The sequence below is a fragment of the Salvelinus alpinus genome, chromosome 16, assembly GCF_045679555.1.
Source record: "Salvelinus alpinus chromosome 16, SLU_Salpinus.1, whole genome shotgun sequence".
In the NCBI taxonomy this organism is placed as follows: Eukaryota; Metazoa; Chordata; class Actinopteri; order Salmoniformes; family Salmonidae; genus Salvelinus; species Salvelinus alpinus.
The window spans coordinates 1,372,158-1,396,054 of record NC_092101.1 but is presented as its reverse complement, the minus strand read 5'-3'; positions in this window follow the sequence as shown (position 1 = coordinate 1,396,054).

Sequence of the window (23,897 nt, the reverse complement as noted above, 5' to 3'; positions counted from 1 at the left end):
GGAGGCACTGTGGTCCTCCCGTAACCTGCTGGTAGCGAAAAGTGTAGAGACCACCCCCCAGGCAGTGGCCATGGTAGCCACGAGCCCTGGGGTGGTACAGAAGGAAGGGGGCCTCGACCCCAGGCGAAGGGTCCCCAACAACACCCTAGGTCCCGGCGGCCACGGCCTGACAGCGCTGCGGCGCCTAGGGCGATGCGCCTAGGGGAGGGATCTCCTCTGGGCCCCGAAGGATGAGACGATGATTGATTCGGGAGAGCAGGAGGAGGCGAGATTGATAAGGACTCACCCCGCCTCACCCAGCCTTTTAACAAAGCGACTTTTTAACATGTTTTTCATGTCTTAAGAATATCTTACCTTTGTTGGATCATTGAACACATTTTAAATGGCTATTACAGATTTGATGTTTTTACAATGAAAGTACTTTTATTCAGGGTTGTTTTTATTGGTTCTAACAACATGTACTTTTTAACAAATTTGCAGCATGAGTGAATAATGCTTTGTTGTGAAATAGGAAGCCAGATTTAGAAAGCTTTAGGAAAATAAATTTAGGAAGCTAGATTTAATTTTGGATTGGAGATGAGTCTGGAAGGAGAGTTTACAGTCTAACCAAACACCCAGGTATTTGTAGATGTCCACATATTCTAAGTCAGAACCATCCAGAGTAGTGATGCTGGACGGGCGGGCAGGTGCTGGTAGCATTCGGTTGAAGAGCATGCATTTAGTTTTACTTGCATTTAAGAGCAGTTGGAGGCCACGGAAGAAGAGTTGTATGGCATTGAAGCTCGTTTGGAGGTTAGTTAACACAGTGTCCAAAGAAGGGCCAGAGGTATACAGAATGGTGTCCTCTGCGTAGAGTTGGATCAGAGAATCACCAGCAGCAAGAGCGACATCATTGATGTATACAGAGAAAAGAGTCGGCCCGAGATTTGAACCCTGTGGCACCCCCATAGAGACTGCCAGAGGTCCGGACAACAGGCCCTCCAATTTGACACACTGAACTCTGTCTGATAAGTAGTTGGTGAACCAGGCGAGGCAGTCATTTGAGAAACCAAGGCTTTTGAGTCTGCCGATAAGAATGTGGTGATTGACAGAGTCGAAAGCCTTGGTCAGGTCTATGAAAACAGCTTTACAGTATTGTCTCTTATCGATGGAGGTTATTATATCTTTTAGGACCTTGAGCGTGGCTGTGCACCCATGACCAGCTTGGAAACCAGATTGCAGAGCGGAGAAGGTACGGTGGGATTCGAAATGGTCGGTGATCTGTTTGTTAACTTGGCTTTCGAAGACCTTAGAAATGCAGAGTAGGATAGATATACGTCTGTAGCAGTTTGGGTCTAGAGTGTCTCCCCCTTTGAAGAGGGGGATGACCGCGGCAGCTTTCCAATCTTTGGGAAACTCGCAAAGGGAGGTTGAACGGGCTAGTAATAGGGGTTGCAACAATTTTGGCTGATCATTTTAGAAAGAGAGGGTCCAGATTGTCTAGTCCTGCTGATTTGTAGGGGTCCAGATCCTGCAGCTCTTTCAGAACATCAGCTGGATTTAAGTGAAGTAGAAATAGGGGAGGCTTGGGAAAGTTGCTGTGGTGGGTGCAGGGCTGTTGACCAGGGTAGGGGTTGCCAGGTGGAAAGCATGGCCAGCCATAGAAAAATTATTATTGAAATTCTCAATTATCATGGATTTATCAGTGGTGACAGTGTTTCCTAGCCTCAGAGCAGTGGGCAGCTGGGAGGAGGTGCTCTTATTCTCCATGGACTTTACAGTGTCCGAGAACTTTTTGAAGTTTGTGCTGCAGGATGCAAATTTCTGTTTGAAAAAGCTAGCCTTTGCTTTCCTAACTGCCTGTGTATATTGGTTCCTAACTTCGCTGAAAAGTTGTATATCACGGGGGCTATTCGATTCTAATGCAGTACCTGATAAGCTCTAATTTCGGGAACTTCCCCCTGAACATTAATGCAGAATGTGGTCAAGGTGATCTAGCACATAACGATACATGTAGATCTATTTTATACGTGGGAAGGATTCAAAACCTTTCAATGTGTGATTTCAGCTGGCGATAAGATCTAGAGACCATTGTTGTACAAATGAGTCTCCCAAATGTAGCAATTTCATAATTGTAAATCAACATGTAAATTGATGTTCATATTAAAACAACAATACAGTACTGGCCTTCCAGGACAGTGATTCCATTCTTCCATGCGCACGCTTTCTCATACAGTTGGCATACACAGATTTCCAGTGATTTCTACTGTGTGCGTTGCCTCTGCCTAGATCATGATATAGGGTATCTCCTGTGTCACAAATCCATTCACTGGAGATGTTTTCTTTAAATTTGTTTCTAGGCAGCGTGTCATATTGCGGGTTGAGATCATCACAATGGGGGGATTAAGACCTGAGTTACGAGTGCGTAAATTCAACTTTATTCACTTTTTATTCACTTTTCTCTCTACGCATATTCTGACCTTGAATTGAAGCATGAAGAAATGTGTCAGCCAGCTATTCGTTTGGGTGTATATCAGGGAAATGGAGGTGTGTCTACAGATACACAGTATTCTGACCTTGACTTAATCCCCTCATTATTCCAACACATTTTCTTGTGAAGAAATTCATGAACAAGGTTCGAGCAACCTATCGGTTCCAAGTGGAAAAACATTGATTTTTCTTTTTCCCATAGAAAAAAAACTAAGCTCCATGCTCTGTTATTTATCTATTGATAGATCTATTTATAACACCTAGGTAAATTAGTAAACCGTTTGGATATTAAGATGGCGCCGTACTGTATGGCTGCAGCCTTATGAGGTCCGACCCAACCCAAGTGTCACTTGCTTCGTAAACAACAGGTGTAGACTAACAGTGAAATGCTTACGGGCCTTTCCCAACAATGCATAATACAAACAAATAAAATAATAATAATCGAAAAAATGATTGTAACACATGGAATAAATAAACAATGACCAATGATAGCTTGGCTATATACATGGGGTACCAGTACCGAGTCGATATGCAGGGGTACAACGAAATTGAGGTAGATATGTAAATATAGGTACATAATAGCACCGGAGGAGATGGCTACCATTTTACGGACTCCTAACCAATTGTGCTGTTGTGTGCTTTTTTTTGCGTTATTTGTAACTTATTTTGTACATAATGTTTGTGCCACCGTCTCTTATAGATATCAGGACAGCGATTACTCACCTCGCACTGAACATACACTACGGTACAAAAGTTTGAAGTAACTTAGAAATGTCCTTGTTTTTGAAAGATAGGCACATTTTTTGTCCATTAAAATAACATCAAATTGATCAGAAATACAGTGTAGACATTGTTAATGTTGTAAATGACTGGAAAAGGCAGATTTTTTATGGAATATCTACATAGGTGTACAGTGGCCCATTATCAGCAACCATCCCTCCTGTGTTCCAATGGCACGTTGTATTAGCTAATGTAAGTTTATCATTTTAAAAGGCTAATTTATCATTAGAAAACCCTTTTGCAATTATGTTAGCACAGCTGAAAACTGTTGATCTGATTAAAGAAGCAATTAAACTGGCCTTCTTTAGACTAGTTGAGTATCTGGAGCATCAGCATTTGTGGGTTCAATTACAGGCTCAAAATGGCCAGAAACAAAGACCTTTCTTCTGAAAATCGTCAGTCTATTCTTGTTCTGAGAAAGGAAGGCTATTCCATGCGAGAAATTGCCAAGAAACTGAAGATCTCGTACAACGCTGTGTACTACTCCCTTCAAAGAACAGCACAAACTGGCTCTTACCAGAATAGAAAGAAGAGTGAGAGGCCCCAGTGCACAACTGAGCAAGAGGACAAGTACATTAGAGTGTCTAGTTTGATAAACAGACACATCACAAGTCCTCAAATGGCAGCTTCATTAAATAGTACCCGCAAAACACGAGTCTCAACGTCAACAGTGAAGAGGCGACTCCTGGATGCTGGACTTCTAGGCAGAGTTGCAAAGAAAAAGCCATATCTCAGACTGGCCAATAAAAATAAAAGTTTAAGATGGGCAAAAGAACACAGACAATGGACAGAGGAAGATAGGAAAAAAGTGTTATGGACAGACAAATCTAAGTTTGAGGTGTTCTGATCACAAAGCTGAAAATTTGTAAGACGCAGACAAAATGAAAAGATGCTGGAGGAGTGCTTGACGCCATCTGTCAAGCACGGTGGAGGCAATGTGATGGTCTGGGGGTGCTTTGGTGGTGGTAAAGTGGGAGATTTGTACAGGGTAAAAGGGACCTTGAAGAAGGAATGCTGTCACCCCATTTCGCAACGCCATGCCCTGTGGACGGCGCTTAATTGGAGCCAATTTTCTCCTACAACAGGACAGAGCCCGTGGAAGAGAACAATAACGATTCTCCGTCTTAAATCTTATCGTATATTTACGTATTAGGGTACGTAAGGTTTGATTATAAACGTTGTTCGACTTGTTTGGAAAAGTTTATTAGTAACGTTTGGGATTCATTCTGTATTCATTTTGATGGAGGGAAACTGGGTGGATTATTGACTGAAGTGCGCCAGCTAAACTGAGTTTTTATGGATATAAAGAAGGACATTATCAAAACATAGGACCATTTGTGATGCAACTGGGACCTTTTGGAGTGCCAAAAAAAAAGATAATCAAAGGTAAGGCATTTTTTATATCGCTATTTCTGACTTTCGTGTCGCACCTGCCTGGTTGAAATGTTTTATTTTTCATGTGTGAAATTTGCACATGTTTTTCATGTTTTTGTATGCAGGGCGCTGTCCTCAGATTATCGCATGGTTTGCTTTTGCCGTAAAGCCTTTTTGAAATCTGACCCAGCGGCTGGATTAACAAGAAGTTAAGCTTTATTTTGATGTATTACACTTGTGATTTTATGAAAGTTAAATATTTATAATTCTGTAGTTTGAATTTCGCGCTCTGCAATTTCACCAGATGTTGGCCAGGTGGGATTCTACCGTCCCACCATGCTCTAAGAAGTTCAAAACTGTAATATCTTATGTTTCACCAAGTCGTGGCTGAACGACGATATGAATAACATACAGATGGCGGGTTTTATGCTGCATCGGCAAGATAGAACACCCACCTCCGGTAAGACAAAGGGTGTATATTTGTAAACAACAGCTGGTGCACAACATCTAAAAGTAAGGAAGTCTTGAGGTTTTGCTCACCTGAGGTAGAGTATCTCATGATAAACTGTAAACCAAAGTATTAACTAAGAGAGTATTAATCTATATTTTTCGTAGCTGTCTTTTTACCACCACAAACCAATGCTGGCACTGAGACCGCACTCAATGAGCTGTATAAGGCCATAAGCAAACAGTATAACGCTCATCCAGAGTTGGCACTCCTACACAATAGCACAATTGGTTACGGGATCGTAAAAAAGCCATCTCATTCTCTTTTCTCTTTTTTTCATCCTCTTTGAAATGCAAGAGGGAGGCCACAATGTATTATTCCAGCCCAGGTGCAATAGATATTTTGGCCACTAAATGGCATCAGTGTATGTGCAAAGTGTTAGACTGATCCAATGAACCATTGCATTTCTGTTAAAAAATGTGTATCAATACAGCCCAAATTGGTTTATTAATAACTTTTCATGTGCAAAATTGTGCACTCTCAAACAATTGCATGGTATTATTTCATTGTAATAGCTATTGTAAATTGGACAGTGCAGTTTGATTAACAAGAATTTAAGCTTTAGCCAATATCAGATATGTATATGTCCTGGGAAATGTTCTTGTTACTTACAAACTCATGCTAATCGCATTAGCCTACGTTAGCTCAACCGTCCCGTGGAAGGGACACCGATCCCGATTTGTAATTTACCTCTGCTAGATCACATTTATCAATAAAAGCACAATAAAAAATAAAAGAATTTAACTTGACTTTTGTAAACAAAAATCAAATATAATCAAGACATTGGAGGAATAAAATATGTTAATCTTCAACAAATATATTTTAAACAAGGTTTCCATCACTATTGGTGTTTATTGCTTTGAACTGAACAAATTGAAAGGACACATTGTACATCCATTATTTTATGGAAATGATAAATGAGCTCCATTGAACACAATTTATGGCCGGTCTACACACCACATGAGGAACAGAGTTTTACTGTGTATGTGTTGCAAATGTATTGCTTGCACTTGATGCATGTGTACTGTGTCTTCCTCTCCTTCTTGGGTCCACACACATCGCAGTGCTTCTTCTTGTTGCTTCCAGCTGCAATCTGAGTGAGATGTTAGTACAATTCCTGAACTAAGAGTTTTCACCATTCTACCCACATATATAGTTACAGCAGGCCAAGGTAGGAGAGTAAGAAACACACAAATGCAACAACATCACTCACACTTACTTCCGGTAATGGAGTTGTTGGTTCTGTGGTTTGGGCAGATGGGGTACCAGCATCCTCCTCCTGAATCCTCCTTATCTTGGCTGCAGAAGCCATGTTTCCTCCTCTGGATTTGAAGTCTTACCAATGCCTTGCCCAGCTCCTTGAGAAAGAACCGACTCCCCTAGAGCTTCCCTCTGTGCCAATCTGGGTTCAACGCCATCCAGATGCAAACGCGTGGCACGGTGAGATGTCCAAGACATTGAAGAATATCACAAGTGGCCAGCATAGGGTTCTTTTGCAGCTGTGGCCAGTCACCAGCTTGTCGAAATTGTCCAACCCTCCTTTTGTGGCATTGTAGTACATTATGATTCTTGTTTTTTGATGTTCCTGGCCACAGATTCTCCCATCCCTATGCAGCGTACTCATGAGTACCACATTTTTGCCTTTCTTTGGCATGTAGGACACTAGGGACGTGTCGCCCGTGAACACAAACTTAGAGGAATTGATAGGTCTGTTCCTTGTATTCAACAGTTGAGGTAGGAGCTCTGGCTTGATTTTTTAATACTGTTCCTACCATCGTCAACTTCCTCTTGAGGAGCTCCTGTTCCAGCTTGTGCAAAGTAAAAAAGTTATTGCATGTAATGTTGTGGCCACAGAGTCCCTGTGTCACGTCCAGGACAACCCGCATCCCTTGGTTCTTCTCAGGGGCTCCTACATCTGGCTTCCCGTTTACAATTGCAAGTTCCACCCGTTTGATGAAGCAGCCTCACAAGCAGCCCAGATCTTGATTCTATATTTTGCGCGTTTAGACGGTAGACGGTCCACCCATTTGTCCCACACTGACCTGACTGCAGCTAGCTTGTCTCTCTGCCTCCGAGCTGGTCTGGTGTCTCAGTTATCGAAGTGGATAACCCTGGAAACAATGTGAAAGTTTTCCAGAGACATTGTTGCACGGAAAAGTTCTCTGCCAGTTTCTGCATCCCACAGGGATTCTGTGGATTCCCCATTGGATCTGAAAACACCAGCAAGGATAAGAACCCCAAATTCTGCATGTAAATGAGTTTGGTCCATCTCCTTCCATCTCTCTCCAAAAACAACCCCTTCCCTCCAAATTAGTGCAGTCCAGAATGATTTTCTGGAGGGTGTCTGGGATGAACAGTTAAAAAGACAACTTTATGTCCTGCACATAAGTAACTGCCATCCGTGTCGGCCCTGGTTGGATCCTTATCACATTGGCAGCCATGCGGGGTAGCTCATTCCTTGGGAAAGAAAACCATTAAATTTCAAATTTTTTTCTAGGATACTTTAGGAGCTGACAAGGTAAAAATCTGTCATTCTGCCCCTGACAAGGCAGTTAACCCACTGTTCCTATGCTGTCAATTAAAATAAGAATTTGTTCTTAACTGACTTGCCTAGTTAAATAAAGGTAAAATAAAAAATATTAAAAATAAGACATGAAGGTCAGTCAATCCGGAAAATTTCAAGAACTTAACTTTTTTTTCCAAGTGTATTGGGAATTTTCCAGTACATGTGTGACATCTTAGAGTAAAATAAGTGCACTCTATATGTGTATCTAGGTCATTAGGCACCATTAGACATGCACCTGTCTTGGGAGAGGGCATGTCTGTTTATTTTTGTACCATTGCCATGGCCTAATGTTTCATGTTGCTATGGTTACACCACAAACAGAATATATGCCCCAATGTGAAACCAAGCTAAAATTCGTGCAAGGTGAAAATGTAATGGTGGCTAAATGACAGAGGGGATGAATCATTAAAATAAAGAGGAGTTACTATGTGTGTGACGTAAGGAGGAAAACTGTATAGAAAGTGTTTACTAAGGCTTGAGGGTGTTGCTTCATGAACCAGATTGGCTTATATTACCTTGTAAAAAAGTCTATTTGAACTCACAAGCTCCGGTATTTGAGAAATATTATTGAGTGAATATTTCCACGACAAGTGCAGTCGCAAAACCATCAAGCGCTATGATGAAACTGGCTCTCATGATGACCACCACAGGAAAGGAAGACCCAGAGTTACCTCTGCTGCAGAGGATAAGTTCACTAGAGTTACCAACCTCAGAAATTGTAGGCGAAATAAATGCTTCACAGATATCAAGTAACAGACACATCTCAACATCTCAACAGCGAGTACGTGAATCAGGCCTTCATGGTCGAATTGCTACAAATAAACCACTACTAAATGACATCAATACGAAGAAGAGACTTGCTTGGACCAAGAAACATGAACAATGGACATTAGACAGGTGAAAATCTGTCCTTTGGTCTGATAAGTTTTTGGTTCCAACCACCGTGTCTTTGTGAGATGCAGAGAAGGTGAATGGATGATCTCCGCATGTGTGGTTTCCACCATGAAGCATGGACGACGAGATGTGATGGTGTGGGGGTGCTTTGCTGGTGACAATGTCTGTGATTTATTTAGAATTCAAGGCACATTTTACCAGCATGGCTACCACAGCATTCTGCAGCGATATGCCATCCCATCTGGTTTGCGCTTAGTGGGACTATCATTTGTTTTTCAACATGACAATGACCCAAAACACACCTCCAGGCTGTGTAAGGGCTATTTGACCAAGGAGGGTGATGGAGTGCTGCATCAGATGACATGGCCTCCACAATCACCAGACCTCAACCCAATTGAGATGGTTTGGGATGAGTTGGACCGCAGAGTGAAGGAAAAGCAGCCAACAAGTGCTCAGCATATGTGGGTACTCCTTGAAGACTGTTGGAAAAGCATTCCTCAGGAGCTGGTTGAGAGAATGCCAAGAGTGTGCATAGCTGTCATCAAGGCAAAGGGTGGCTATTTTGAAGAATCTAAAATATATTTTGATTTGTTTAACACTTTTTTGGTTACTACATGTTTCCATATGTGGTATTTCATAGTTTTGATGTCTTCACTATTATTCTACAATATAGAACATACTAAAAATAAAGATAAACCATTGACTGAGTAGGTGTGTCCAAACGTTTGACTGGTACTGAATATTGTTATCATTGAGAAATATTTTAACGAATTTGAAGTTAGGATAGCCTGGAAGTTGGTCTTGTAGCTTAATGGAGCCAGACCATTTTTTTTTCTTCTGTATTCCTATTGTTCTCATTTAAATCCATGTTAATTTATGCTAATAAAAAAAAGTATACATTGTATCATGTAAGCTGAGTAGGGCCAGTCTGCACATCTCAACGTTCATTTGGAGTTGATAGCTTAAAGTCGATATTCCTTTTGCCCCATTTGAAATGCATTGGGAGCTCATTTAAGTATTGTTATAGTTCAAAAAGTATCAATGCCATCAGAAATATTTTCTCAACCTATCTAACTTCCGGAAGTCTGGACATTTGGAAGCTGGTTCCGTTTTAATAGCAGAAATAGTTTAAGCTCTAGAGATGGCGGAAAATAAAGAATACTCTTAAGACTATGTAAGAAATCTGGAGTTGTGCTTTGCCTTGAGCAAGGACACCTATTTAAGATCATTCAAGGGGAATTCAAAAAAGAACAGGATTTAATGGGGTTTGGAATAGAAAATGTGATGGACACATTATATTAACTCCATGTAATAAAGCATGTATAACGGATTAGTAAATATTTTGATAATTTATTAATCATTACTCTCATATTTGTAAATGTTAGTAACCTATTTTTTCACACATTTATAAACAACTTCTCATGTCTTTAATGAATCATAAGATCATTTGTAATATGTCAAATCAAATTTTATTTGTCACACGCACCGAATACAACTGGTGAAGACTATACCGTGAAATGCTTGATGACAATCCCTTCCCAACAATGCAGAATTTTTAAATATTAATAAAACAGTAACACGATGAATACAATAACAATAAAAATTTAGCTATATACGGGGAGTGCCAGTACCAGATCAATATGCAGAGGTACTTGAGGTAGATAGAGTGCATTTGGAAAGTATTCAGACCCCTTCCCTTTTTCTACATTTTGTTACGTTACAGCCTTATTCTAAAATTGATTAAATATAAACAAATCCTCATCAATCAACACACAATACACAACACAACACACAACACCCCATAATGACAAAGTGAAAACCAGTTTTTTTTTTTTTTTGCAAATGTATATCTACATAAGTATTCAGACCCTTTGTGATGCAGGTGCATCCTGTTTCTATTGATCATCCTTGAGATGTTAATACAACTTGATTGGAGTCCACCTGTGATAAATTCAATTGATTGGACATGATTTGGAAAGGCACGCACCTGTCTATATAAGGGTCCACGGTTGACAGTGCATGTCAAAGCAAAAACCAGGTCGAAGGAATTGTTCATAGAGCTCCGAGACAGGATTGTGTCGAGGCACAGATCTGGGGAAGTCCCCAAGAACACAGTGGCCTCCATCATTCTTAAATGGAAGAAGTTTGGAACCAATAAGACTCTTCCTAGAGCTGGCAACACTGAGCAGTCGGGGGAAAAAGGCCTTGGTCAGGGGGGTGACCGAGAACAATCTGAAAGAGCTCCAGAATTCCTCTTTGTTGATGGGAGAAACTTCCAGAAGGACAACCATCACTGCAGCACTCCACCAATCAGGCCATTATGGTTGAGTGGCCAGACAAAGGCCACTTCTCGAGGAAAGGCGCATGACAGCTCGCTTGGAGTTTGCCACAAGGCACCAAAAGGATTCTCTGGTCTGATGAAACCAAGATTGAATTATTTTGCGTGAATGCCAAGTGTCACGTCTGGAGGAAACCTGGCACCATCCCTACGGTGAATCATGGTGTTGGCAGCAACATGCTGCGTGGATGTTTTTCAGCGGCAGTGACTGGGAGACTAGTCAGGATCGAGGGAAAGATGAACGGAGCAGAGTACAGAGAGATCCTTGATGAAAACCTGCTTCAGAGGGCTCAGGACCTCAAACTGGGGCAAAGGTTCACCTTCCAACAGGACAACGACCCTAAGCTCACAGCCAAGACAGTGCAGGAGTGGCTTCGGGAGAAGTCTCTGAATGTGCTTGAGTGGCCCAGCCAGAGCCCGGACTTAAACCCGATCGAACATCTCTGGAGAGACCTGAAAATAGCTGTTCAGCAACGTTCCCCATCCAAGCTGACAGAGCTTGAGAGGATCTGCAGAGAAGAATGGGAGAAACCCCACAATTACATGTGTGCCGAGCTTGTAATCGCTGCCAAAGGTGCTTCAACAAAATACTGAGTAAAGGGTCTGAATACTTATGTAAATGTGAAATATCAGTTGTTGTTTTTGTATACATTTCTAAACATTTCTAAAAACCTGTTTTGATTTGTCATTATGGGGTATTGTGTGTAGAGTGATGAGGGGGAAAACGCTTTAATCCATTTTAGAATAGGGCTATAACGTAACAAAATGTGGAAAAAGTCAAGGGGTCTGAATACTTTCCAAATTCACTGTACGTACATGAAGGGAGGTTAAAGTGATTAGGCATCAGGATAGATAATTATAAGAGGAATATAAAGAACAGAGCAGCAGTGGCAAATGACGAGTGTAAAAGTGTGTCTGTGTAATGTGCATGTGTGTGTTCTATCGGTCTGCATGGGGTGTGTTATGTGTGTGGGTTTTGTGTGGGAGTGTCAATGTAGTGTGTGTGTGTGAGTGAGTGTGTATATTGTTCGTATAAATTGTCTAGTGAGTGTGCGTAGGGTCGTTGCAAGATAGATTCAGTGCAGATAGTTTGGGTACTATTAATTTACTCTTTAGCAGTCTTATGGCTTGAAGGTAGAAGCTGTCTCGGAGACTTTAAGTCCGAGTGCCGATGCTCCTGTACCGTTTGCCGGACGGTAGCAGAGTGAACAGTCTAGTTTGGGTTGCTGGAGTCTTTGACACTGCCCAATATGAGGTCCTCGATGGCACGGAACTTGGCCCCAGTGATGTACTTGGCTGTCCGCATTTTCCATAACAAGCGATGATACAGCCAGTCAAGATGCTCTCGAATGTGCAGCTGTAGATCCTTTTGGCAATCAGACTGGCCCACGGCAAATTCTTTTCAGCCTCCTGAGGTGGAACATGCGCTGCCGTGCACTCTTCACAACTATGCGTGTGTGTGTCGACCATGTTAGGTCCTTAGTTATATGGACGCCAAAGAACATATAGCTCTTGACCCGCTCCACAACAGCCCCATCGATGTAGATGGGGGCGTGCTCTTCCCTTTTTCTCCTATAGCCCACCATCAGCTCCTTGGTCTTACTGACGTTGAGGGAGAGGTTGTTGTCCTGACACCACACTGCTAGGTCTCTGACCTCTTCCCTGTGGGCTGACTCATCGGCTTCGGTGAAAAGTCCTACCACTGTAGCGTCAGAAAACTCGATGATGGAGTCGTGCGTGGCCACGTAGTCGTGGGTGACCAGGGAGTGCAGGAAGGGACTAAGTCACACCCCTGAGAGGCCCCCGTGTTGATGGTCAACCGGCGAAAGTGTTGTTGCCTACCCTCACCACCTGGGGCCGGCCTGTCAGGAAGTTAAGGATCCAGTTGCAGAGGGAGGGGTTCAGTCCCAGGGTCCCTAGCTTGGTGATGAGCTTTGAGGGGACTATCTTGTTGAACACTGAGCTGTAGTCTATGAACGGCATTCTCACACAATTATTTCCCCTCCTGTCCAGGTGGGAGAGAGCAGTGTGATGTGCAATTGAGATTGAGATTGACACGTTTGCCAGGTGTACGGTGTTTCCTCCGACACATTGGTGTGGCTGGCTTCCGGGTTAAGTGGGAATTGTGTCCAGAAGCAGTGCGGCTTGGTTGGGTTGTGTTTCAGAGGACCCACGGCTCTCGACCTTCGCCTCTCCCGACCGAGTCCGTACGGGAGTTGCAGTGATGAGACAAGACTGTAACTACCAATTGGATACCACGAAATTGGGGAGAAAAAGGGCAACAACAACAAAAAAGAAGATGGACACGCCCTTGGTAGACGTTCCAGCAGTACCTGATTCTCCTTAAGGTCTCAAAATGGCCGCTAGAACATATTAATGGTTAAAGAATGAGCACACAATTCAGAGGATGTTTAAGAAAATGTTTTGAAAAAGTTATTACAAAACAGTCACACTGTTGTAATAGTCTGATTTGTAACTTCAGACACTCTATGCTGAGTAAAATAATGTTTTTGGGTGCGAAAATGCTAACATAAGTGTTTCTTGGCACTGACTTTTCGACCAAAACCAAAGTATGGATTACAGTCACTCCTTAGAGCAGTCTAATCTCGGTTTACCCAGAACAAAAATGTGGTCCTGCTAATTTTATCCCAAGCACAAAGCAGTCAAAGTTTAACTTCTTGTGAATAGGGGGGCGCTGTTTTCACTTTGGAAAAAATCGTGCCCAAATTAAACGGCCTGTTCTAGATCATACAATATGCATATTATTATTACTATTGGATAGAAAACACTCTGAAGTTTCTAAAACTGTTTGAATTATATCTGTGAGTAAAACAGAACTCATTTGGCAGCAAACTTCCATAAAGGAAGTGAAAAATCTGAAAACGAGGCTCAGTGTCAGGGCTTGCCTATTCAATTGGCTTTTATTTATCGATATGTATGCACTTCATACGCCTTCCACTAGATGTCAACAGGCAGTAGAAGGTTGAATGGGGTGTCTAGCTTGATCTGAGGCCAAATAAGAGCTTTTGGAGTGGCAGGTCCGGTATTTTGTCAGTTTGACGGCGCGCGGGGGAACTCGACATTGTCTTCTGAAAAACGTTAGGTATACACGGCGAATTGCTCCGGCTCTGATTTTATTTGATACATATGAGAAAAACATCATAAAGTAGGATTTTTCAACCGAGTTTGATCAGTTTATTCAACGTTTATTGGGAATTTTTGAATTTTTTGTTCCATGCGTCAAGAGATGATGGACACGTGAGCTTGACATGGCTAGCCAAAGTTGCTAATTCGACAGAAGAAATGGACATTCTAAAACCAAACAACGATTTATTCTGGACCTAGGACTCCTTGCACAACATTCTGATGGAAGAACAGCAAAAGTAAGACAACATTTATGATGTTATTTCGTATTTCTGTGTAATATGTTGACTCCAACACCGCGGAGAATAGGTGAGCGCTGTCTCACAATAATGCTGTATGTATGTTGTGGTAAAGTTATTTTTAAAAATCTAACACAGCGGTTGCATTAAGAACCAGTGTATCTTTCATTTGCTGTACAACATGCATTTTTTAGTAAAGTTTATGATGAGTTCTTTGATTAGATTAGGTGACTGTCCAAAATATCTCCGGAGATTTTGGTGAATTGTTCCTACGTATTCACAATGTATAACCACGATTTGCAGCTCTAAATATGCACATTTTCGAACAAAACATAAATGTATTGTATAACATGATGTTATAAGACTGTCATCTGATGAAGTTGTCCAAAGGTTAGTGATTCATTTTATATCTATTGCTGGTTTTTGCAAAAGCTATGTTTGCGGTGGATAAATGGCGTTGTGTGTTTGGCTATTGTGATGAGCTAATATAATTCTATATTGTGTTTTCGCTGTAAAACACTTAAAAAATCCGAAATATTGGCTGGATTCACAAGATGTTTATCTTTCATTAACTGTACACCGTGTATTTTTCATAAATATTTTATGATGAGTATTTATGTATTTCACGTTGCTCTCTGTAATTATTCTGGCTGCTTTGGTGCTATTTGTGATGGTGGCTGCAATGTAAAACCAGGATTTGTAGCTATAAATATGCACATTTTCGAACAAAACATAAATGTATTGTATAACATGATGTTATAAGACTGTCATCTGATGAAGTTGTTCAAGGTTAGTGATACATTTTATCTCTATTTGTGGGTTTTGTGAAAGCTACATATGCGGTGGAAACATGGTGAAAATATGCCGTTGTGTGTTTGGCTATTGTGGTTAGCTAATATAAATACATAGTGTTTTCGCTGTAAAACATTTTAAAAATCGGAAATGATGGCTGGATTCACAAGATGTTTATCTTTCATTTGCTGTATTGGACTTGTGATTTCATGAAATTTTATTATATGATATCCCTGTCCCGTTAGGCTAGGCTATGCTAGTCAGCTTTTTTGATGAGGAGGATCCCGGATCCGGGAGAGAGAAGCGGTAGAGGTTTTAAGCACTGCCTTCGCTCAATCCTGGTATGTCCAAGTATTCAGTGAGCAGTAACTGCCCAGTCCTGGTATATCCAAATAATTAGTGAGGAAAACCCAAACACAGATCTTTTGCTTCTCATTATCATACGCATTCCATCTCCTCGAAACAGATTCTTCAGTTTACGCACAGAATCTGTCCATGAAAGATTAAGAGCAGTTCATAGACTGCTTACGAGGTATAGAAACACATATCTCAATACATTATTTCTCTGAACTATGAGATTACGTTTCAAGACGTCCTCCAGTGATTTTTGAACGTTTCCTGTTGAAAATCGTGACTAGTAAAGGTGCCGCCAAACAAATCCAGTTAGCACAGTGGATATGGAGAGTCAGGGCACTCGGCTAAGAGTCAGACTCGGCGGACGTCATGTGGCCCGAGTCTGGCAGTATTACTTGTGGCTAGGATGCAGGGATTGAACTCGGTCCGATTCCGATATGAGTTATCTGGCACAAATGAATTACTTAGGGCTCGGGCCGATTCCAGTGTGAGTTATCTGGCCCAAATGTATTACTTGGGTCTCGGGCCGATTGGGGCTACTCTCTGGCAGATGATTACACGGGCTCCTTTATATAATTAACGTTTCATTATTTATAAATGTTTCCTTATTTTCTCATTGTTTCTTTGGTTAAAAAATACAATTAACATTTAACTTAAATACTTTTAGAGTCCTGTTTAAGTTGTATTTTGATACTTTCTGCAAGGCAATTGATAAGCATTAAAAACTTTGTGGACGGCGTCTCCCGGGTGACGTAGCGGTCTAAGACACTGCATCGCAGTGCAAACTGCGTTGCTACAGATGCTAGTTCAATACCCGTGCCAGATGCGACCGGGAGACCCATGGGACGACGCAAAATTGGCCAAGCGTCATCCGAGTTAGGGAAGGGTTCGGCCGGCTGGGATGTCCTTCTCCCATCGCGCTGTAGCGAATCCTGTGGCGGGCCAGGAGCATGCACGCTGACACGGTCACCAGGTGTACAGTGTTTCCTCCAACATAATTTTTTGGGGGTGGATGGGTATAATTCGTATGCATAAAATGTATAATAGTAATATTTAAAATTAGTAAAATCGGGAAATTTTGTATAAATGTTTTTAAATTTGCATTCGCTTCTGGGGGGATTCTGGTAAGATGCCAGCAAGTAGACGGTAGATGGAAACGGCGCAATGTACTTGGGCCGATTCTGGCCAGTCATTCATTTGGATTCCAGGCCGAGTCCGACACCCGATTCCGGGCCGATTCAATCAGATCCGTCCCCCTGGAAGAGGGCTGCTTCTGGGTCGATTCCTCATTGTAACTGCGAAGGCATGTGTAAAAATAGTCTGCGGTAAAAGAACTGAAGCACTGGAAGCATGTAAAGGTTATACATGTAACAGTTCTACCTGCAAATTATATGTTACATTTCTACCTCAATCACGTATCAACATTATATTTGTCACATGCGCCGATATCTCAGACGTTTTCTAAGGTTATCTCTGTCGAGGGGCTTGTCCGCTCCTCTCTCAAATCAAATCAAATTTTATTTGTCACATGCGCCAAATACAACAGGTGTAGACCTTACAGTGAGATGCTTACTTACGAGCCCTTAGCTAACAATGCAGTTCACGAAATAGAGTTAAAATAATATTTACTAAATGAACCCCCAAAAAGTGATATAACAAAATTACATAACAATAACGAGGCTATATACTGTGGGTACCACTTGCAGTGGGGTAGCAGAGAGAACAGTCTATGACTTGGGTGACAGGAATAAAAATGATGGAATAAAAATCCACTAGAGAAAAACTGACTGGTCCTGCCAGCTGTTGTGTATAGGCTACATTTCCCTACTTTATGACTAGCTTGCATGCATGAGGTTGACAATATTAGCAAAACATTTACATTACAACTTTTCCTCAAGCCCTTGCAACAGTTGTTTCACAAGAGTTTTTGTGAATAAAATGTTCAATATATTTCCTTTAACATCCTGTGTGGTGTGCTTATTATTTTACCATTGATATGTTCAGGCTATTTTGAGACCATCAGGTACTGCTGGAATGTCTACCAATCGCATGTCCAATCTTTTTGTAAGAAATTACACGGGTCATTCAAACAGTATTTATAAAGTATAAATAGCCCACACTTTAGATGAGACCATGTAAAAATACTAATGATTAGTAAATGGTTAAACATTTTTTAACATACATTAAACATCTTATGAATGAAGTAATGATTAATCAATTATGAATAACTATTTACTAATCGATTATAAATGCTTTATTACATGGAGATATTATGAAGTGCTACCAAATGTGGCTTTATGGCAGAAACCGTAACCGCAAATGCATGCCTTAGTGGCTAATTACTCTAGTTAAATTATGTGACTCTTTAGCTGATTGCCCTCTTGTGTTTCTTCTCCTACAACATTAATGCACATCCATCCCCAACTAACACGTGAGAGACAATAGCGAAGCTATTAAGGAAGGAGGAGAGGGGAAGAGGGGGAGTAAGTAAACAAGTTTGTGGCCTCTTTTTCCGAAGGCCCTGACAGTTGAAGAGGACAGCGGAGGCGGCAGTCGTTGATATCGACCAGATGACTGTGTGAAAGTGTGGAAAGGTATCTTGATTACGTTTATAACCTTTTTTTTAAGTAGTAGCTTTCTTTCATTTTCAACAAATCTTGGGTAAATTCATAATGCTCACAGGTTTAGTTTATTCCTGAAACCACCGGATATGCATAAAGTCGGGTATTGCCAATGACTATATCCTTGTATTGCGTAATGTTGTTCAAAATCAATAAAATTAGTGATGATGAACAGAATATGATCACTAAATATTGTATGTTAAATGCTGGGTTTAGCTCTCAAACAAACCAATATCTCCCAAACTTGCTGCTATGGGTGAGGTATACCACAGAAACTTCCAACATAACTTTTCCCTCCACTTAATAGGCTCTAGGGTGGCTATTCCCAAACTGGAGTACGTGCAATGCCTTCGGGGGTATGCCAAATAAAAATATGATTCACATTTTCAAACAGTCCATTTAGATTTTCCAACGGGGCTATACATTTGGGAGATCTTTTTTTCTCGCCTGAGTAGCCTCGTTTCACTGTCAAAAATTAAATTAAACCATCTAGTGTTCAGCGAAATAACAACACAATGTCAAATACAGGTAGCCTAGTCAAAAAATGTACATCCAATGACATTAACCGTTACTCTCTCGCAGGAATTCTACGAACGGTCCATATGTAGCCAAACGTATTTGCTCAAAAATTGATACAGTGCCTTGCAAAAGTATTTATCCCCCTTAACGTTTTTCCTACTTTGTTGCATTACAACCTGTAATTGAAATTGATTTTTATTTGGATTTCATGTAATGGGACATACACAAAATAGTCCAAATTGGTAAAGTGAAATTTAAAAAATTACTTTTTTATTACAAAGTTTAATGGAAAATTGGTGGGTGCATAAGTATTCACCCCCTTTGCTATGAAGCCCCAAAATAGGATCTGGTGCAACCAATTACCCTCAGAGGTTACATAATTAGTTAAAAAAAGTCCACCTGTGTGCAATCTAAGTGTCACATGATCTCAGTATACAGTTGAAGTCAGAAGTTTACATACACTTAGGTTGGAGTCATTAAAACAAGTTTTTCAACCCCTCCACAAATTTCTTGTCAACAAACTATAGTTTTGGCAAGTCAGTTAGGACATCTGCTTTGTGCATGACACAAGTAATTTTTCCAACAATGTTTACAGACAGATTATTTCACTTATAATTCACTGTATCACAATTCCAGTGGGTCAGCAATTAACATACACTACGTTGACTGTGCTTTAAACAGCTTGGGTAATTCCCGAAAATTATGTCATGGCTTTAGAAGCTTCTGATAGGCTAATTGACATCATTTGAATCAATTGGAGGTGTACCTGTGGAGGTATTTCAAGGCCTACATTCAAACGCAGTGCCTCTTTGCTTGACATCATGGGAATATCAAAAGAAATCAGCCAAGACCTCAGAAAAACAATTGTAGACCTCCACAAGTCGGGTTCATCCTTGCGAACAATTTCCAAACACCTGAAGGTACCACGTTCATCTGTACAAACAATAGTACGCAAGTATAAAAACCATGGGATCACGCAGCCATCATACCGCTCAGGAAAGAGACACGTTCTGTCTCCTAGAGATGAAAGTAATTTTGTGCGAAAAGTGCAATTCAATCCTAGAACAACAGCAAAGGACCTTGTGAAGATGCTGGAGGAAACGGGTACTAAAGTATCTATATCCACAGTAAAATGAGTCCTATATCGACATAACCTGAAAGGCCGTTCAGCAAGGAAGAAGCCACTGCTCCAAAACCGCCAAAAAAAGCTAGACTATGGTTTGCAACTGCACATGGTGACAAAGATGATACTTTTTGGATAAATGTTCTCTGGTCTGATGAAACAAAACTAGAACTGTTTGGCCATAATGACCATCATTATGTTTGGAGTTGAAAGGGGGAGATGGTTGAGAACACCATCTCAACCGTGAAGCACGGGGGTGGAAGCATCATGTTGTGGGGGTGCTTTGCTGCAGGAGGGACTGGTGCACTTCACAAAATAGATGACATCATGAAGTAGGAAAATGATGTGGATATATTGAAGCAACATCTCAAGTCATCAGTCAGGAAGTTAAAGCCTGGTCGCAAATGGGTCTTCCAAATGAACAATGACCCCAAGCATTCTTCCAAATTTGTGGCAACATGGCTTAAGGACAACAAAGTCAAGGTATTGGAGTGGCCATCACAAAGCCCTGACGTCAATCCTATAGAAAATGTGTGGGCAGAACTGAAAAAGGGTGTGCGATCAAGGAGGCCTAAAAACCTAACTCAGTTACACCAGCTCTGTCAGGAGGAATGGGCCAAAAATCACACAACTTATTGTGGGAAGCTTGTGGAAGGCTACCTGAAACGTTTGACCCAAGTTAAACAATTTAAAGGCAATGCTACCAAATACTAATTGAGTGTATGTGAACTTCTGACCCACTCGGAATGTGATGAAAGAAATAAAAGCTGAAAGAAATAATTCTCTCTACTATTATTCTGACATTTCACATTCTTAAAATAAAGTGGTGATCCTAACTGACCTAAGACAGGGAATTTTTACTAGGATTAAATGTCAGGAATTGTGAAAAACGGAGTTTAAATGTATTTGGCTAAGGTGTATGTAAACTTCCGACTTCAACTATTTGTTTCAAAATGGTGGACAAATGTTGCTTAAATCTATAATCCTTAATTGAAACAATAACAAGGTGCTCACTCCACTTTTTTTTTTCTTATACTGTAGTGTCATACTTAAGTAATTACATTTAGTTTTTTCAGAGGATGCATAACAATCAATGGAAGACCCTGAGCAGGAAATGGCAGTCATATGACATGGAGGAGTACAGAGATGCACAGCCATCTACAGATGGCCAAAAAGGGACATCTTGTACACCATTGAAACAAGCAAAACTACAACCAGGATAAAATATTCAATACATTTTTTTTTTAAATACAACCAGGAGTACCACACACCTCACAAAGCCGGGTTAATCACCTGGTATGTGACTATATCATAAAGATTCTCGTATAGAGTATGTCCTCTTACTGCAATACAACGGCAATTTCTACCTTCAATCATCTGAGTAGGCTAGCTTCAGAATAGGCGTACTGCAATGCCATGTCTAATATGTGTGTTTATTTCACCGAGCTGCACTTTTTTCACTTAAACTTAAAAAACGACCTAGTGGACTAAATGTGTGATCACACTCTGCATGTTATAAAAAAAAAAAGTTTTCTTCATACTTCCAATTCAAATTTTTGTCATTTAGCAGACATTTTTATCCAGAGCGACTTACAGTAAGTGCATACTTTTTTGTACTGGTGTCCCGTTGGATAAGTGTTTAGCACCATCCATGTTGCTGTGTTACTTCAACCTTTACTTCTACCTGGTACATTTGACCTGCACGTTGTGTTTGTGCCCCCATTTTTAGATAGGTGTGCATGATTTAAAGACGCATTGTCGTTTGACTGTGATCAGATCTATTAGGTGTAAATTGAGAAGATCAGGATGAAGGACGCATGTTATAGGCAAGTATACAGGGCTTAAATACATTTTTGTCACAATGTTTTGTGATGTGTTCTAATGTGGCTGTGCTTAGTGGCTCAAACACCCTGCAATAAAGGTTGTTAAATTGGTCATCTTTCTTTTTCTTCTTATGTGTTTTACAGGTGAAAGTAATCAGACTACGTTACTGAGTGTAGGTAATCCAAAAATGACGTAACTGATTACAATTTTAGACAGGTAAATAGTATCTAACGGATTACATTTAAAAAGTAACCTACCCAACCCTGATCTTTAGTTTCTATAATGCACAGAGAAACGATTACATGTGGTCCTTGCCTTACTACTCTTGTGGTTCAGGGGTTCCCGAGTGTTTCACTAGTTGCACCTCCACTGTGGCGTATACAGCTCTCATTACACCAAGAGCAGATTAGGGGCCTTGCCATTTGGAGCCTGACTGTATCGCCCATCGTAAGGTGACCAGCTGGTGGTTTATTAGCCAGGTCACTCTGTCAACAGGCCTCCTTAAACTCCTCAACATGTCTGCTAGGGAGGCAGACTGAGGTACAGGACGAATATGTGGTGGACGGGAAGCCTGATATGGGGATCATGGAACAGGTGGCGACTGCTGTTTTGACGAGGCCGGAGAGAGTCCGATCAAAGCATACAGTGGCCAGGAGTAGAAGCCCTCAGTCAGCTCCCCAATGCAGACTTCTGTCTAATTTTAAATGCGAGGAATTGAACTTATGAGGTCTGCAAAAGCAGTGTTGAGCTTTGACATTAATACAATTCTTAAAGTATGGGACTCTCATTGTAATTGTATTGCCCGTGATACAAGCCATTACACAATTATTATTTAATTTAGTGAAGACATGCCAGCAGTCGGAAAGCTGATACCTTGCATCTTGATTGTGTTTTTGCTCCATTTCTTGTTGAATTCTATGCTCTGAAAGACTGAGTGTACAAAACATTAGGAATACCTTTCTAATATTGAGCTGCACCCCCTTTTGCCCTCAGATCAGCCTCAATTTGTCAGGGCAAGGACTCTGCAAGCTGTCAAAAGTGTTCCACAGGGATGCTGGCCCATGTTCACCAAAGTTGTGTCAAGTTGGCTAGATGTCCTTTGGGTGGTGATTCTTGATACACACGGGAGGCTGTTGAGCGTGAAAATTAAATATTTTGTCTTGTCCATTCTCCCTCTGAACGGCACGCACACAATCGATGTCTCACTGGTCTCAAGGCTTAAAGATCCGTCTCCTCCCCTTCATCTACAAATCAAATCAAAGTTTATTTGTCACGTGCGCCGAATACAACAGGTGTAGACCTTACAGTGCTTATGCTTACTTACCAATGGTGCAAAAAAAAGGTATATGTTTGTGTCTGTGTAGGTAAGTAAAGAAATATAACAACAGTAAAAAGAAATTTGAAAAAAGAGTAGCAAAGCTATATGCAGACACCTGTTAGTCAGGCTTATTGAGGTAGTATGTACATGTAGGTATTATTAAAGTCACTATGCATATAAGATAAACAGAGAGTAGGAGAAGCGTAAAAAGAGGGGTTGGCGGGTGGTGGGACAAATGCAGATAGCCCGGTTAGCCAATGTGCGGGAGCACTGGTTGGTCAGGCCAATTTAGGTAGTATGTACATGAATGTATAGTTAAAGTGACTATGCATATAAGATAAACAGAGAGTAGCAGCAGCGTAAAAGAGGGGTTGGGGGGGGGGGGGGACACACAATGCAAATAGTCCGGGTAACCATTTAGTTACCTGTTCAGGAGTCTTATGGCTTGGGGGTAAAAACTGTTGAGAAGCCTTTTTGTCCTAGACTTGGCCCTCCGGTACCGCTTGCCATGCGGTAGTAAAGAGAACAGTCTATAACTGGGGTGGCTGGGTTCTTTGACAATTTTTAGGGCCTTCCTCTGACAACGCCTGGTGTAGAGGTCCTGGATGGCAGGCAGCTTTGCCCCAGTGATGTACTGGGCCGTACACACTACCCTCTGAAGTGCCTTACATTTACATTTACATTTAAGTCATTTAGCAGACGCTCTTATCCAGAGCGACTTGCTCGGCCTCCGACTTGCGGTCGGAGGCCGAGCAATTGCCGTTCCAGGCAGTGATGCAACCGGTCAGGATGCTCTCGATGTTGCAGCTGTAGAACCTTTTGAGGATCTCAGGACCCATGCCAAATCTTTTTAGTTTCTTGAGGGAGAATAGGCTTTGTCGTGCCCTCTTCATGACTGTCTTGTGTTTGGACCAATCTAGTTTGTTGTTGATGTGGACACCAAGGAATTTGAAGCTCTCAACCTGCTCCACTACAGCCCCGTCGATGAGAATGGGGACGTGTTCGGTGCTCCTTTTCCTGTAGTCCACAATCAT